Raw genomic sequence first — 14,219 nt, 5'->3', positions numbered from 1 at the left:
TTGGCACATAAATGGGGGCATCTATGGGGGCACTTGTTACTGGCATATGATTGGGGGCATCTATGGGGGCACTTGTTATTGGCACATGATTGGGGGCATCTATGGGGGTATTTGTTACTGGCACATGATTGGGGGCATCTATGGGGGTACTTGTTACTGGCACATGATTGGTTGGCATTTATAGGGGTACTTGTTACTAGCACATGATTGGGGGGCATCAATGGGGGCACTTGTTACTGGCACATGATTGGAGGGCATCAATGGGGGCACTTGTTACTGGCACATTATTGGGGTCATCTATGGGGGCACATCTTACTGGCACATTATTGGGGGGCACTGTGGGGGCATCTATGGGGACACTTCTTACTGGCACATTATTGGTGGCACTTTTTACTGGCACATTATTGGGTGGCACTATGGGGGCATCTACTGAGGCCGCAAAGAAGAAGTATTTTATATGGGGGAAGGGGGAGAGGGACACTATGGGGGCCTCTACTGAGGCCACAAAGAAGGGGTATTTTATAAGGGGGGCTCTGTATAGGGGCATTTTATACTGGGGCACATCATGGTGGATACTATAAGGAAGGGTAGAGAGGAGTACTATGGGCTCATCTATGGGGGGCACTAAGAAGGGGTATTTTATATTTGCAAATTATGGGGGACATTGAGGGCATCTACTGGGGCACTATATATGGGGCACTGGTACATTATGGGAGCACCAGGAAGAAGGGGGGGAGAGGAGCACTATGGGGCATTTACTGGGGGCACTATATAGGGGTATTTTATACTGCCACATTATGGGGGCACTATGGGGATATTAGCTCAACTGGGGGCATTAAAAGGGGGTATTTTTTTGCATTGGCACATTATAAGGAGAATTATTACTACTGGGGGCATTATGATGGTCTTTATTACTACTTGGTCTATGGGGAACATGACTACTAGTATAGGCACTATGGGAGCATTATTACTTCTGGGGCACAGTGGGGACATGTTGGGGCACTGTAGGAGCACTATTACTACCATGTGTGCTCTAGCAGAGAATTATTACTATTGGTGGGACTTTTGGGAGCACTATTACTGTGGCACATTGGCACAGTATCAGCTTACCACAATTATTTTTGGGGGACATTATGTTTATACTATTAGTGTTAGGGGCACTATTTGCTGGGCGCAGTTATTTTAGGGCACTGTGTGCCAATAATTATTGAAGGGCACTATCTGCATGGTACTACTATTATCAGGGGGTTTATCTGTTTCTGCAGTGTAGTTTTAGGGAGCACAGCGGCACAGTATTAGGGGTAGTAGGATGATTTGTCCAAAAGATGGGAGAATGATGGAAAAGTAGTAAACTAAGATTTTGTTTGTCAAACTGCAGAGACGAGAAATGGCTGAAAAATGGTGGTCTGGTCTGAAGGTCTGAAAGGAGAAGATAAGGAAAGAGAACATCTACATCAAAGAGACGTCACTGGATGTAAGAGGTATGTGGCGCTGTATTACCCTGTATGTAGGGGTGGATGGAGGGGTTAGTAGTAGAGTTGAGCGAACCCGAACTGTAAAGTTCGGGTTCGTACCGAACTTTAGGGTTTTCGGCACCCAGACCTGAACCAGAACATTTACGTAAAAGTTCGGGTTCGGGTTTGGTGTTCGGCGATTTTTATGGCGCTTTTTGAAAGGCTGCAAAGCAGCCAATCAACAAGCGTCATACTACTTGCCCCAAAAGGCCATCACAGCCATGCCTACTATTGGCATGGCTGTGATTGGCCAACTGCAGCATGTGACCCAGCCTCAATTTAAGCTGGAGTCACGTAGCGCCGCCCGTCACTCTGCTCGGATTAGTGTAGGGAGAGGCTGCAGCTGCTGTGAGGGAGAAATCAGGGAGAAATCTCATCAAGAACTGGTTTATGTACTCAGCGATCTACAGAAAAAGTGTTTTGTGGGTGCAGTGCACAATTTTTTTAAGCCTGCCCTGAGCCAACTACTGCTAAAAACTAACTTTTTTTTCTTCAGTTAGTCAATTTCAATACATGATCGGCAGCCATTTTATGCAACGATAGTGCACCATCATAGGCTATCTGCAAGTCCAGAAATACAGCTTTGGCATACTGGAATGAAAAAAAAACTATAATATACTACACATCTGGGATTAGACAAGCATAAGTGACTGTCACATTTAGGACAGAAATACAGCTTTTTGGTTAGGGTGAAAAAAACATCTAATATACTGCACATCTGGGATTACACGTGCATAAGTCACTGTCACATTTAGGACAGAAATACAGATTTTTGGTTAGGGTGAAAAAAACCTCTAATATACTGCACATCTGTGATTACACGTGCATAAGTCACTGTCACATTTAGGACAGAAATACAGCTTTTTGGTTAGGGTGAAAAAGCCCTCTAATATACTGCACATCTGGGATAAGACGTGCATAAGTGAGTGTCACATTTAGGCCACAAATACCGCTGTCATAAAGAGTTTAAAAAAAAATAAAGTGCAATACCCTACATCAGGGTTTATATTGACGGTTAATTATTTTTAACATACTTAACAGCTTTTTACTTTGCTTTGTGAACGCTAAATATGAGGCAAACATCTAATATGAGACGCGGTCATGGTCGTGGTGGTGGTGTTGGTGGAGCCTCTGGTGCAGGGAGAGGACGTGGCCGTTCTGACACAGCTACACTTCCTACTGAACCTACTACCTCAGGTCCCAATAGCCGCCAGAATCTACAGGGATATTTGGTCAGGCCTAATGCCGTTCTAAGGATGGTAAGGCCTGAGCAAGTACAGGCGCTAGTCAATTGGGTGTCCGACAGTGGATCAAGCACGTTCACATTATCTCCCACCCAGTCTTCTGCAGAAAGCGCACAGGTGGCGCATGAAACCCATGCCCATCAGTCTGTCACATCACCCCCGTGCATATCGGGAACCTGTCTGAGCCTCAAGTCATGCAGCAGTCTCTTATGCTGTTTGAAGACTCTGCTGGCAGGGTTTCCCAAGGGCATCCACCTAGCACTACCCCAGGGGTGGAAGACATAGAATGCACTGACTCACAACCACGTGTGTTTCCTGATGAGGACATGGGAATACCACCTCAGCACGTCTCTGATGATGACGAAACACAGGTGCCAACTGCTGCGTCTTTCTGCAGTGGGCAGACCGAAAAGGAGGTCAGGGAGGAAGACTGGGTGGAAGACGATGCAGGGGACGATGAGGTCCTAGACCCCACATGGAATGAAGGTTGTGCAACTGACTTTCAGAGTTCGGCGGAAGAGGCAGTGGTGAGACTGAGCCAACAGCGTAGCAAAAGCGGGAGCAGGGTGCAAAAGCAGAGCAGCCGTCGCCAAAACAGTTCGCCTGCTACTGGCCACCGTCAACAGGAACCGAGCACACCAAATGCAGCTTCAAGGAGTTTCCTGGCATGGCACTTCTTCACACAATGTGATGACGACAAGATGCGAGTGGTTTGCACGCTGTGCCATCAGAGCCTGAAGCGAGGCATTAACGTTCTGAACCTTAGCACAACCTGCATGACCAGGCATCTACATGCGAGACACGGGCTGCAGTGAAGTAAGCACCTTCAAAACCAAGAAAGGGCTCAGGCCCCTCCTGCTCCCTTTTCTGCTGCTGCCTCTGCCTCTTCCTCCGCCTCTGGAGGAACGTTGGCACCTGCCGCCCAGCAAACAGAGGATGTGCCACCAACAACACCACCTCCTTTACCAAGCATCTCCACCATGTCACACGGAAGCGTTCAGCTCTCCATCTCACAAACCTTTGAGAGAAAGCGTAAATTCCCACCTAGCCACCATCGATCCCTTGCCCTGAATGCCAGCATTTCTAAACTACTGGCCTTTGAAATGCTGTCATTCAGGCTGGTGGAGACAGACAGCTTCAAACAGCTCATGTCGCTTGCTGTCCCACAGTACGTCGTTCCCAGCCGCCACTATTTCTCCAGGAGAGGCGTGCCCTCCCTGCACAACCAAGTATCGGATAAAATCAAGTGTGCACTGAGCAGCTCCATCTGTGGCAAGGTCCACCTAACCACAGATACGTGGACCAGTAAGCACGGCCAGGGACGCTATATCTCACTAACTGCACACTGGGTAAATGTAGTGGCGGCAGGGCCCCAGCCGGAGAGCTGTTTGGCGCACGTCCTTCCGCCGCCAAGTATCGCAGGGCATCATTCTTTGCCTCCTGTTGCCTCCTCTTCCTACTCGGCTTCCTCCTCCTCTTCTACTACCTCCTCATCCGGTCACACGACTACACTTACTGACTGATGGTTCTGCCCCATTCAACTTTTGGGTCTCCAAATTGTCCACATGGCCAGAGCTTGCCCTGTATGCCTTGGAGGTGCTGGCCTGCCCTGCAGCCAGTGTACTCTCTGAACGTGTATTTAGCACGGCAGGAGGCGTCATTACAGACAGACGCAGCCGCCTGTCCACAGCCAACGTGGACAAGCTCACGTTCATTAAAATTAACCAGGCTTGGATCCCACAAGACTTGTCTGTACCTTGTGCAGAATATACATTTATACCACCATCAAACATTCATTCTTGTACTCAAGTCAAGTGCAATCATTCTTTATTTTCTTTTTTTTTATTTGTCCCAATATTTTGGGGGCTACCTACCCCAATAAAAAAAAAAAAAAAAAACATTGTTGGCTACCTGTTCCTCCTCCATTGCTGCCTCCACCTACAACACCACATTCACTGCCTTCTCAACCTCCGACTCCATATCCACCTCCTTCTCTGAGTTGCAGGTTAATAATTTGTATTTTTTTGTTATTTTATTTCATTTTAAGTTATTTCCCTATCCACATTTGTTTGCAGAGCAGTTGCCATGCTCTTTTACATCCCTCTAGCCTTTTCAATGACTATTTTAGAGCCATTTTAATTTTAAAAAGTGCCAATTTTAGTGCCCTAAATTGAAAAAAATCTTATTTTCAATTGTCCGGTGACATTTTACCATTTTTGGCGTATACAAACCCCTGCTGTGCCTGGGTGACTGGGGCCTGAATCTCTCAAAATCCTCTGTTGTATTGCTGGGTGACATGAATCCCCTTTTGCCATGAATGAACCCCTGCTCTGCATTGCTGACAGGGGCCTAAATCTCTAAAAATCCTCTGTTCTATTGCTGGGTGACATGAACCCCCTTTTGCCGTGAATGAACCCCTGCTGTGCCTGGGTGACTGGGGCCTAAAGCTCTCAAAATCCTCTGTTCTATTTCTGGGTGACATGAACCCCCTTTTGCCGTGAATCAACCCCTGCTCTGCATTGCTGACAGGGGCCAAAATCTCTCAAAATCCTCTGTTGTATTGCTGGGTGACATAAACCGCCTTTTGCCGTGAATCAACCCCTGCTCTGCATTGCTGACAGAGGCCTAAATCTCTCAAAAGCCTCTGTTCTATTGCTGGGTGACATGAACCCCCTTTTGCTGTGAATGAACCCCTGCTCTGCATTGCTGACAGGGGCCTAAATCTCTCAAAATTCTCTGTCCTATTGCTGGGTGACAAGAACCCCCTTTTGCCGTGAAGGAACCCCTGCTCTGCATTGCTGACAGGGGCCAAAATCTCTCAAAATCCTCTGTTGTATTGCTGGGTGACATGAACCCCCTTTTGCCGTGAATGAACCCCTGCTCTGCATTGCTGACAGGGAACTCAATTTAGTGAAAACATCTGTTACTGATCGGAAGATGCGCGACTACAAGCGCACGCTGATGATAGCATTCCCACCTGATAGCGGGGGCACAGTGGAAGCACAAGGCAAAGGCAAAGGAAGAGGAAGAGGTCGCCAACGCAGCTGGGGCACCACAAGCACCTGAGAAGGCAGGGTTAGCATGGCCAAAATGTGGAAAAGCTTTGTCAGCCTTGGAGCCAGTATATAGTCTGAACGTGTGTTTAGTACGGCAGAGAGCATTATCACAGGCAGCAGCCAATGTGGACAAGCTTACGTTTATTAAAATGAACCAGGCATGGATCCCACAGGACTTGTCTGTACCCTGTGCAGAATAGACATTTATACCAGCCTCAACCATGCATTCTTGTACTCAAGTGCACTTATTCTTAGTTTTATTTTGTTATACAGTACAGACCAAAAGTTTGGACACACCTTCTCATTTAAAGAGTTTTCTTTATTTTCATGACTATGAAGGCATCAAAACTATGAATTAACACATGTTGAATTATATACAGTACAGACCAAAAGTTTGGACACACCTTATCATTCAAAGAGTTTTCTTTATTTTCATGACTATGAAAATTGTAGATTCACACTGAAGGCATCAAAACTATGAATTAACACATGTGGAATTATATACATAACAAACTAGTGTGAAACAACTAAAAATATGTCATATTCTAGGTTCTTCAAAGTAGCCAGCTTTTGCTTTGATTACTGCTTTGCACACTCTTGGCATTCTCTTGATGAGCATCAAGAGGTAGTCCCCTGAAATGGTTTTCACTTCACAGGTGTGCCCTGAATACATAAGTATTCTGCATACACAATATATAGGCAAACAGGAAAAAAGCATAAATATACAGATTTATAAATGAACATTAGTAAAAATGCATGATTTCCCTTCTTAGATTTAAACCTTTTGGATATCTTGTCTCCAGTTTAAATATCCAAAAGGCCTCTCTCAGATTGACTTGATGTTTTGTGTCCCCTCCTCTGATAGAGGTTTTACATCAAGGACACATCAGAAGTCCTCCGATCATTCTATAACAAACAATGGAACTCCCAATACAGATGGCTTACGATAGATGTGGTAGCATTATACCCCTCTATCCCACACTCCATTGCACTTGAAGCATTGAGTATCATCTCCACAAGTGCAGTGGTTATGGAGATGACTTCATAGATTATGTCCTCGATGTAACCCGTTTCCTCATGTGCCATAATTATTTTTTATTTGATAATGTGTTTTACCTTTAATCACAAGGTGTTTCAATGGGGGCCAAATATTCTCCAGCCCTTGCCAACTTAACTATGATTTACTGGGAGCAAAAATACATATATAATGTCAACAATCCTTTTGCCCACTGTTTGAACTGGTATGGCAGGTACATCGATGATTTGCTCATAATATGGAGTGGCGATGTACCTGCCATACACAAGTTCATACAGTATATACAGAATAACAACTACAATCTCAAATTCACATACAGTGAGGACACAAGTATGATGAATTTCTTGGATCTAAGACTTACGGGCATTCCAAATAAAGTCATCCAGACAGAAACTTACAGAAAAGAGATTGCAGGGAATACAATTCTACGGGCAGACAGTCATCACTGTCATCACACCATCAAATCTATCCCAGTGGGAGAATTTATACGGGCCAGGAGAAACTGCAATACACTAGAAGCCTTCAAACGGGAATGCCAAGTAATATGAAGGCGCCTCTTGGATAGAAAATATCCTGAATGGATGATCTCAAGAGGCTTACAAATAGCAAAAAAAAAAAAACAGGGAATCATTGCTTTTCAAAAACAAAAATAAAAACAAAAATAAAAAGGAGGATGGTAAAAATAAAAATAAACATAGAAACAAAATAATACATAAACAAGCAGAACATATTGTCGGAAAAAATAGCAATATAGAGCTAAAAGATACAAAAGAGGAGTTAAGTGAAAACAACAAAAATAAAGTAATACAACCTACTCTAGTACTTACATACAGCCGCCAATATAATTTAATCCGAAATATTATCAAAAAATACCTTCCAGTACTACATGAGGACAACATACTCAATACGGTACTTAAAGAGGGCTGCAGGATAGTATCAAAAAGACCACAAACAATAGGAAACTCTTTGTCCCCGTCCATGTTTATTCGAGAAACTCGCCCGCAAACAGATACATGGTTGACATATAAGGGTTTCACACGCTGCGGCAGCCAGCGCTGCCGAACCTGCAACTATGTACAAAACACAAAAACCTTTTGCAATACAGATCACACACAGACTTACAATATTAAGTCCTACATTAATTGCAACACAAAAGCAGTAGTTTATGTGATCCTTTGCGAATACTGTGATAAAATGTACATAGGGTGCACCATAAGAAAATTAAAAAATTGGATTCTGGAACACCTTAATTATATAGATAATCCTTCCTATACCAACATATCAAATGTAGCTAGACACTTCATTGAAAGACATAACCGTAGCCCCAAATACTTGAAAACATATGCTATAGAACAAGTTAAAACCTCTATCAGAGGAGGGGACACAAAACATCAAGTCAATCTGAGAGAGGCCTTTTGGATATTTAAACTGGAGACAAGATATCCAAAAGGTTTAAATCTAAGAAGGGAAATCATGCATTTTTGCTAATGTTCATTTATAAATCTGTATATTTATGCTTTTTTCCTGTTTGCCTATATATTGTGTATGCAGAATACTTATGTATATATCTACACATACATATTATCCAACAAGTTTTTCAGTAATTATTTTTGAAAAGCAAACTAAGAAGTAACGCATATACAATGTGAATGGATCCCTATATAACGCAGCGGATTTGCCAGCAGAGTTTTCTTTCCTTTCCGCATTTGTTTCTCTTCTCTTCATACTCTTTTATTTTTATGTTATGCAATTTTAATATGCTAGAAGAGATAATCTGTACATATAGAAACAAGTTTGTTTTTAAAGTAACTTTATGTAACTCTCTGTATGTCAGATATTCGATTGGAATGATTCTGATGCTCCAGGTGATAGCTATTTGGGACATGTGCTGTGTAAAGGGGAGGAATTTCAACTACCCCTTGCTATTCTCTCTCTCCACCCTGTGCATGGTCACAGGTGGGAGTGACTATAGCGCTAATTAAACACACTTGAGTTCCTATTTATACCTGAGAGCACCAAACGCACTCCACTGTTACGAATAAGAATCTTTGGAAACGCGTCAACAGCCTACACCAGAGAGAATTCGAGTCCTGTATTGTCTGTGCACAATTACCCAATAAAGATGGAGAACTTGACACTTCAAAAAAAGTGAGTGCTGGAGTCTGAATCTATCCATTATTTCTCTGTACCTGATCAAGGAGGTTGAAAAACCACGACACCGAGCACGCGGATACATCCAAACCGCAGTTATAGTGAGCTGGTATTCCACTTTATATTCCTTTTCCTAACCTGAGAGTGTCTCCTTTGGGGGTTGTTCCCAAGAAAGAACCCGGGAAGTTTCGCCTCATACACCACCTGTCCTACCCCAAGGGTTCATCGGTGAATGATGCCATTCTGCCTGAGGAAGCCTCAGTGTCTTATGTATCTTTTGATCGGGCGGTGGCACTGGTTAGGGGGGCGGGAAGAGGCGCTCTCCTGGCTAAATCGGACATTGAATCAGCCTTTAGACTTTTGCCCGTTCACCCGGATTGTCATCACCTTCTGGGATGTTCTTTTGAAGGTCGTTTTTATTATGATACCTGTCTCCCCATGGGGTGTTCTATCTCCTGCCACTATTTTGAGATGTTTGGTTGTTTTCTGGAATGGGTGGTTAGGTATGAGGCCTTATCCTCGTCGGTCATTCACTATCTGGATGACTTTTTGTTTGTTTCCCCGGGATCGGGGGATGGTTGCCTTACTCTCCTGAATGTATTCTTGGCCTGTATGGCGAGGTTTGGGGTTCCCATATCAGCGGAGAAGATGGAGGGACCGGTCACGTGTTTGTCATTTTTGGGCATTGAAATTGATTCTGTTGAGATGGTTTTTCGTTTACCCAGTGAGAAGATTCGGAAGTTGCTATATTTAATCGAGGGTTTTCTTGTGGCTCGTAAGGTTACCCTATAGCAGTTGCAATCGTTGTTGGGTTTGCTCTGTTTTGCATGTCGTGTGATGCCCATGGGCCGTGTTTTTTCCAGGTGCTTGTCGCTAGCTACCCGCGGGGCTAGAGCCCCGCATCACCGTATTCGTCTAACTAGGTCCCTCAAAGCTGACTTGCGTGTTTGGCAGGCTTTTCTACACTCCTATAACGGGCACACGTGTTTTATCTCTGAGGAGATGCCTAACTCGGTTCTGTCTCTTTTTTCGGATGCCTCCGGTTCCTGTGGTTTTGGTACTATTTTAGGTAAGGAATGGTGTTCTTCTCCTTGGCCGGATTCGTGGCGCTCTCGTGGTTTCTGTAAGAATTTGACGTTTCTGGAATTATTCCCGATTGTGGTGGCAGTTGAAATTTGGGGGCAGAAACTCTCAGATCATCACGTGTGTTTTTGGTCCGACAACTTGGGAGTAGTTCATTGTATCAACCGTCTGTCTTCTTCTTCCCTGCCTGTGATTGCGCTTTTGCGACATTTGGTTTTGCGCTGCTTGGAGCATAATATTTATTTCAGGGCTCGCCATATTCCAGGTGTTGATAACAGAATTGCTGATGCTCTTTCCCGTTTTCATTGGCAGGTTTTTCGGGAACTGCTTCCGGAGGCGGAGAAAATCGGGGAGGAATGTCCGCAGCACCTATGGCGTTTGGTGGTCAGCAGCTGATGTCCCTTATCGGTTCTTCGGTGTCTCCAGCGACCTGGCAGGCTCACGGTAAGGCATGGGCCGACTGGCTATCGGTCGTGGGTGCCAGGAACGTAGCGGTGCAAGATGGCCTCCGCTTAGAGGTGACGGTGGAGTGGTTACTCAAGTTGAGATTTATGGGTGTGTCTGCACCAGTGGCTCAGCGGCGGTTGTCTGGAGTGGCCTTTTACTTCCACTTTGTGGTTGGCCCGATGTCTCCAAACATTTCATTATCAGGCAGGCCATGAAGGGTTGGAAGAAGGAATATGTTCTTAGGGATTGTAGGCATCCCGTTTCGTTCGGCCTGTTATGCAGGCTGGTCGAAGCCTGTTCGGGGGTGTGCGTTTCGCCGTTTGAAGCTGCGTTGTTCTCGGCTTGTTTTAGTTTGGCCTTTTTTGCTGCCCTTCGGGTGGGCGAATTGCTTCCTCCCTCTGGTAAGAAACTGGGGAGTTTGCTGTTTCAGGATGTAGTCTTTGGGAATGGGGCGATCAGAGTTTTGGTTCGCAGATCTAAAACGGATCAGTTTGGCAGGGGGGTGTGGATCCCTCTTCATTAGGTTGAGGGTATGGCTTGTCCAGTTCGTTTGGTTACGGAATACAGTGCGTTGAGTTCTGGGGGGTCTAATTTCTTCACTTATCGAGATGGCTCCCCCCTGACTAAATTCCAGTTTACAGCTGTTTTTCGCTCTTGCTTGGAGCGGGTGGGGGTTGACCCGAAGGAATTTGGCACCCACTCGTTTCGTATTGGGGCTGCTACGGAGGCAGCCAGGGCAGGCCTGCCAGAGGCTGAGGTTATGCGTATTGGTAGGTGGCAATCTGCCTGTTAGGCCGGATCTTTTGATAAAAAAAAAAAAGGGAGATGGTTGGCGGTACTAAGATGAGGTTTACTTATTAACAATAGTAGGAGTGCGGTAGCTCCAAAAAAATAAAAATTAAAAATTAAAATAGGGAAATAAAAGATATTGTTGATTCATGTCTTCAGTTATGTCTCCGGGATTAAAAACGGTGGGTATGGTGTGGCGAGTTTTTGGCCTTTATTTGCTTGTTGGATTTGTGATAACTGTTTTTTCTTTCAGGTGTGGTGCGTCCTGCGGTCTGGTTGGTTGGCCACTCGTACATATTTTGGGCAGCTCAGAGAGCGGAGTGCAGGCCTGGAGGTCGAATGCTGGGATTTCGAGAGGTGGATGTTTCCTGGAGGGGTATCCGAGGTCTTAAATGGTCTCAGATTCTCACGGAGGTGGTAGACATCGCTTTTCATTCTAGGGGTCATGTGATTCTTGTGATTCATGCCGGTGGCAATGACCTTTGCCTCTCACGTTTAGCAGAGCTCATGACACTCATGCGCTCTGATATTGAAAGGTTTTTGTCCTTTTTTGCTGAGATGGTTTTAGTGTGGTCAGAAATCATTCCTCGAGTGTTTTGGCATGGGGCCAGAGATGCTGAAGCGGCTGAGAAGTGTAGGAGAACAGTCAATTCTCGCATGTCCCGATTTGTGCTGTCCCGTGGTGGCATTGTGGTGCGTCATCGCCATCGAAAATTCGAAAATTCGCATTTTTTTTTTTTTACTTGAAAAATCGGAAAGGTAATGATTGTGTAATATGCGAATTTTCGGAATTCGAATCTTCGGATTCAAATTTTTTTATTGCGAATTTTTCAATTTACAACTCTTAGACGAAGATTATAGCACTATATTAGTTAAATTGCTCTATATTCGATTTTTTTCGAATATTCTCTATATTGCTATAACTTAGTTTTTTTGAATATTCGTAATACTCTAAAACAAGAATATATAGCAATATAGCAAATATAAAAAAAAAAACGAATATAGAGCAAAATTCGCAAACACTACTACTCCTAAAGTCAAGTATATTGCAGCCTTCTTATTGGCCCACAAGCTAGAAGCAGTGAGGGATCATGTGTACTGATTAAAAAATAAATTAAAATTGAAAAAATAAATTAGAATATTCCACATTACGAATATATATAACTATATTCGAAATATTCGCAAATTTTCGAAGTACCTATATTCGCGATAAAAATTCGAAATTCGAATATTCGTGATCAACACTAGTGTCCATCTCACGGAAATAGGCCTGGACATCTTTTTTTCCGGCCTGCAGGATGGGATTGAACAGGCTATGTTTTTGCTGGGTGGTGGTCGGAGCCCCGTTTAAGGCTACGGGTCTCCTCCGTGGCGGCATTTGTTACAGCGAAGAGTTGGAGATAGCTGATGGCGTACTTGCCCGCCGGATGTCCGGCGGTTGGCATACCGCTCCAAGATGACAGTTCTTTGGTTTTGCCGTTAAAAAAATAAATAAGCTGTGGCCGATCATCACCCAGCTAAAGGTTACCTGTTGTATGAGTGTTCTTTATCTAGTTCAGGTTGCAATAGGGGCCACCCTTTCGGCAGAGGTGTCGTTCTCCTGTTCCCCCCTTCCCTGAATTACCAACAGTCTCTAGTGGCCCAGCCAGAACCCTAAATTGAACCCAATCGAACATCTCTGGAGAGACTTGGAAATATCTGTCCACTGACAGTCCCCATCCAACCTAACATAACCTGAGAAGATCTGCAGAGAAGAATGGCAGAAAATCTCCAAATCCAAGTGGCACCATACCCAAGAAGACTGGAGGCTGCCCAAGGTGCTTCAACTAAGTCCTGAGTAAAGAGTCTGAATACTTACATCAGTGCAACATTTTATTTTTTATTGTTCAATAAGTTATCAAAGATTCTGTTTTCATTTTGTTATTATGGGGTATTTAGGGCAGAATGATTGGGAAAACTTTAACTTTTTTATTTTAGCACAAGGCCACAACATAACAAGATGTGAAAAAAGTGAAAGGAGCTAAAGACTTTCCAAAAGCCCTATATGAGTGCATACACATCCCTTCTTTATGGGCACCTTCTCTCTCGCCATTGTATGCTGTATAAGAGTAAGAGAGATAAGAGGTACAACAAAACTATTGCTGTCCTCCTAGGACCCACGTTTTAGTCTCCCATTTGAACATACAGATAAGCCTGTTGACATGTCTCATTGGCACTCAGACAGGCATACATTGGTTGTGTCAGGTATTGTTTACCCAAATTCAAATTTTGTAGAAGAGGTCCTGTGCTCCTGTGTATACAGTAGTTGTGGATAGTTTTGGCTTTTTCTTTTGAAGAACTTGCCAATCTCTCTCACATGCAACAGTGTCGTGCTCTTCAGAATGAAAGAGACAGTGATCATTTTGAGCACCATTTTGTCACTTTTAAATCGTGATTTCTATCCGGTGCAGTCGTGTTCCTTTGCATTGGATCGCTTTCAGGAACTTATCGAGAGGGACTTAGTCGCTTTGAGTGAAGAAACTTTCTCATGTGATAATATTCACAAATGTGATAATCTGTCCCATCGGGAGAATATTGCTTTAAAAGAGCTGATGCTTTTGAATGATGTTGTTATAAAGCAAGCGGACAAAGGTGGGGCTGTGGTGGTCTTAGATAGTTACATTTATAAAAAACAAAACCTCGCTATCTTGAGCTCGACCACAACCCCACCCCCCAGTATCAACAGGAATTACTGCGATTATTGTCCGATGGCTTGGAAAATGATTTCATTATTCAGAAACAACTGGACTATATGTTTATCTAACATCCAGTTATTCCAATTTTCCACTCCTTACCGAAAATTCATAAGAGTGGTTTCCCCGGGCCATGAGGCCAATAGTCGCAGGCATTGGCTCCTTTT

The sequence above is a fragment of the Bufo bufo genome, chromosome 5 (genome assembly GCF_905171765.1).
Source record: "Bufo bufo chromosome 5, aBufBuf1.1, whole genome shotgun sequence".
Classification (NCBI taxonomy): domain Eukaryota; kingdom Metazoa; phylum Chordata; class Amphibia; order Anura; family Bufonidae; genus Bufo; species Bufo bufo.
Note: the sequence above shows the minus strand (reverse complement) of the source record.